The following is a 4,458-nucleotide window of genomic DNA, read 5'->3' on the forward strand; positions in this document are numbered from 1 at the left end:
TTGGGGCCCAATGGGGAACTGTAGGAAAGGGTGATGAATTTCCATGGTAGGACCCGAGGAAGATGACACTTCCTTCCTTTTCTTTGAAGCAGGGACGACAGCTTTCTTTCCTCTTAAAGATGACATGGCGTACCTATAATGGAAATTGAAGTGGAATGTGAATACTTTCCATGAGGCTTACATATTAACCTATGCTATAACAGCCAAAGTAAATGTGCCAAATAACACTATAAGAATAAGTAATGGAGATATCTAAAGAAAGAATTTGTGTGAGGTTAATAGCATGAAACCCATAGAAACAATAACGATGAATGAATGTAGCCTATATACTAACCAAAACAAAACAAAACTTAAAAAAAATATATACATTTATCTACTATTCTAACTATGAATGTGCACGTAAAATAGTCAAATGGAGCATAAAAATCATGAAAGAAGCAAAATAATTGAAGAAGATTGAGATAAAGGAGTAAACAAACACAAGAGGGAGGAGCTTAAGCATCAAAAATATGGTTGAAGGCGGCGCATGGGCATGGCAGGAGGCTGTGTGAATCTGCAATGGCTAGGGTTAGGGATTTTGGGTGAGGGAGATGATGAATAGTGAAGAGAATTTATAGATTTTGGGACACACGGCCAGGGAACATGCCCATGTTCCCCAATTTTTGCCCGTGTAATTCGCGAATTTTGAATTTGGGCGCGTCTGACAATTTCCCCACGCCCGTGTACATTGGGCGTGTTGGTGCACACGGTCGTGTCGCACGACCGTGTCTGTCTTTGTTCGCTTCTCCCACACCCGTGTATAAAGGTCCACGCCTATGTTGTTTTGGCAAGTTTGCCCACAGTTGCTTGGCATGGGCGTGCGACACGCCTGTGTTAATTTGACAGGTTCGGCCACGGTTTCCAGGCACGTGCGTGTCATACGCCCGTGTTATTTTGGCAGGTTCGCTCATGGCCATGTCGAACGGTCATGGCAATTTATCGTAGCCTGTGTTGGGAAAATCTTTGCCTTGTTTTCACACGGCCTAAGGCATGCCCGTGTGCTTGGCCGTGTCTGTGTGGTAAACCTATATTCAAGAGCTTCATTAGTAAGTTAGGTGTTAAACACTAAAATTTAAGGAAGTTAATATAGTTAGTGCTCGGGTTGCCTCCCGAGAAGCCCTTATTTATAGTCTAAGCTCGACTTACCTCTCCATTGAATGGTCATGGAGGTTCGAGGAGTTTATACTCCTCTTCCTACTATGAATCTCATCAAAATAAGGTTTTAGACGGGTATTGTTTACCTTAAAAGTACCAAACTTGGGATCACTTACCTCGACTGTACCGAATGCGAAAATGCTAAGTACCGTAAGAGGAATTTCTTCATTTGGTTTGGCAGTGACAATGTGAGGATTTACGACATCTAATAAAACTTTATCTCCAACCTTAAGTTGATTTGGAAAGTTATTGAGCTTTTTCTGGCGTAGTTTTGGTTTATCGTGTGTTCTCGATTTATGTGTCTGCCATTCATCTAGCTCCTCGATCTGTAGCTTTCGTTCTTCATATATAGGTCCTCTACTATTTCTTGAAAATGACTCATGTACTTCCTTCTAACTAATTTCCTGCAAAGTAGGTTGCACCATATTGTCAGTTTTAATAGAACGATTTAGACAATCACCTTCAATTTTTGATGTGTTGCCAGAATTGCGAGCTTGAAGGGTGATTATTTCGTCTCCCACACGAAGTGTGAGCTCACCTGTGCCAACATCAATAATCGTTCTAGCAGTTGCTAAAAAGGGCCTTCCTAAAATCAAAGGAGTGTTGCTATTCTCCTCTATGTCTAGAACAACGAAGTCAACGGGAAATATAAATTTATCGATTTTAACTAGCACATCTTCAATAATACCCCTAGGAAATCTTATAGTTTTATCTGATAATTGAATGCTCATCCTAGTCTGTTTGGGTTTCCCAAGACCTAGTTGTTTAAACATTTTGTAACGCATGACATTAATACTAGCCCCTAAATCAGCTAATGCATTATTAACATCTAAACTACCAATTAAGCAAGGAATCGTAAAACTCCCTAGATCTTTTAGTTTGTTGGGTAGTTTATTCTATAGAATAGTTGAGCAAACTGCGTTTAGCTTCACATGCGAAGCCTCGTCCAACTTCCACTTATTTGCTAAAAGCTCCTTTAAAAATTTCATTGCGTTCAGCATTTGTGATAGAGCTTCAATAAACGGTAAGTTAATATGTAATTTTTTAAAAGTTTAAGGAATTTACCAAATTGTTCATCTGAGCGGTCTTTCCTTGTCGCATTAGGGTATGGCACACGAGGTTTGTATTTTGTACTTACTGATTTCTACTCATTATGGTCTACCTCACCTTTACCTTTGCTTATCTCAGTTTCTTGCCTTGGTTCTGGTTCAAGTGTGACTAACCCTTCCTTATCTTGACTAGTAATCGCGTTGAGTTGCTTCTTTGGGTTAGATTCTATGTTGCATGGCAATCTACCTTGTGGTCGTTCAGAAATAAACTTGGCAAGCTATCCAATCTCAGTTTCAAGCCCTTGGATGAATGCTTGTTGATTCTTAAGTGCTGTCTCAGTATTCTGAAAGCAAGTTTCTAACACCGATATAAACTTCGAAAGCATCTCTTTAAGGTTTAGCTTCTTTTCCTGTTGGTAGGGTGGTTGTTGAAAACCCGAAGGATGTTGTGGACTTTGATTTCCTTGACTGCCCCATGAGAAATTGGGATGTTTCCTCCAACCTGCATTATAAGTGTTACTATATGGGTTATTTTGGGATCTATAGTTATTGTTACCCATATATTGGACTTGTTCCTCCTCGATGCTAGGGTTGAAGGGTTGATATTCTGTGCATGCTCCTCCTCCATTCGAACCGCACCTCATCACTGGATGTACCTGAGTAGAACCACACAAACTGTTAATCTTTTTATTTAAGAGTTCTACTTGGTTAGATAGCATAGTAACCGCGTCGAGGTTGAAAACACCGGCTGCTTTTGTTGGCTTTGTTCTCATAACTTCCCAATGATAGTTATTTAGTGACATCTCCTCAATAAATTCGTAAGCCACCTCAAGTGTCTTATTATTGATTGTTCCTCCAACGGCTATATCAATCATCTGCCGAGTCGAAGGACTCAGGTCATTATGGAACGTTTGAACCTATAGCCAAAGCGGTAACCCATGGTAAGGGCATCTTCTTAAAAGGTCCTTGTATCTCTCCCATGCATTGTAGAGTGTTTCTAAATCCATCTGCACAAAAGAAGAGGTATCATTACGTAATTTGGCTATTTTAGTCGGTGGAAAATATTTTAATAAAAATTTTTCGATCATTTGTTCCCAAGTAGTGATTGACCCTCGTGGTAACGAGGTCAACCATTGTTTAGCCTTATTGCTTAACGAAAAGGGAAACAACTGAAGGCGAATGGCGTCATCAGAAAGCCATTAATTTTGAAGGTATCGTAAAATTCTAGGAAATTTGCCAAGTGAGCATTGGGATCCTCGTCCTGCAAACCAACAAACTGTTGTATCATTTGAATTGTGTTAGGTTTCAATTCAAAATTATTTTCAGCAATAGCAGGTCTAACTTGTGACAGCCCAAAATTGACCCTAGTCGGGAAGTGGTTTCGGGACCACTAAACCGAGTCATAAAAATAATTAACAGTCATAATTGATGCTCATTATATGTACATGTGCATGTGTGAAAATTTCGTGTTTGAATTTTGTTAATTGTAAGTGAATTTTATCAAATAGGACTTATGTGAGAAAATTTTGAAATGTGATAGGTCAAAGCATAAGGATCTATTAGTGCATGAAATAAAAAGGGGGGACTTGCATGTCAATTTCCCCCCCTAAATAGTAGTGGCTGGCCATGACAAGGTGGATAGACAAATTGTGATGGGTAAAACATATTATGAAAAGTTTATGACAACATGTTGTGTTAAGAACAATAAAATATGAGGGGAGTGAGAGGAGAAACCAAAGTTGTTTCATCCTTGCTCCCCCATTTTGCCGAAACTAGAAGAAAAAAAAAGAAGGCTTCATCCTCTTTGTTCTTCCTGACCGAAAAATCAAAGGAAGAAGAAAGAGTTCTCTTGCTTTATGTTCGGTTTGGATGAGGATTAAGAAGAGGTAAGTACCTTGAAATTCTTGGAAAATTTTGTATAAAGAAGGTGGTTAGTTCAAGTTCTAATCATTCCATGGCTTAAGTTTTGATTGTTAGGAGGTTTGATATTTGGCCAAGTAGTTTGAAGCTCTTAGCACATATATTTTTTCTTCTTCTTTCTTGAAGGTTGAAATTTGGGTTGTTATTAAGGAGGTGCCGAATGTGGTCCTTGAAGGGCCTTGAGGAACAATATATGTGGCTTGGGTTATAATATTCGGCCATGGTAGTTTGAGGATTAAGGATTTTATTTCTTGTTAAAATTGGATGAATCTTAGTGTGTGAGTGTTTGAACTAA

At 39.0% G+C, this 4,458-nt stretch overlaps 1 non-coding gene across 1 annotated transcript; it reads left to right on the plus strand.

Moving 5' to 3' along the window:
• The first annotated feature begins 3,176 nt into the window (after nucleotides 1–3,176).
• On the plus strand, nucleotides 3,177–3,283 carry LOC121203893 (small nucleolar RNA R71). Its single transcript, XR_005898825.1, has one exon. It is a non-coding gene; the product is annotated as a small nucleolar RNA R71 (small nucleolar RNA).
• The last annotated feature ends 1,175 nt before the right edge of the window (nucleotides 3,284–4,458 follow it).

This window comes from Gossypium hirsutum, chromosome A07 (genome assembly GCF_007990345.1).
Source record: "Gossypium hirsutum isolate 1008001.06 chromosome A07, Gossypium_hirsutum_v2.1, whole genome shotgun sequence".
NCBI classification, from domain to species: Eukaryota; Viridiplantae; Streptophyta; class Magnoliopsida; order Malvales; family Malvaceae; genus Gossypium; species Gossypium hirsutum.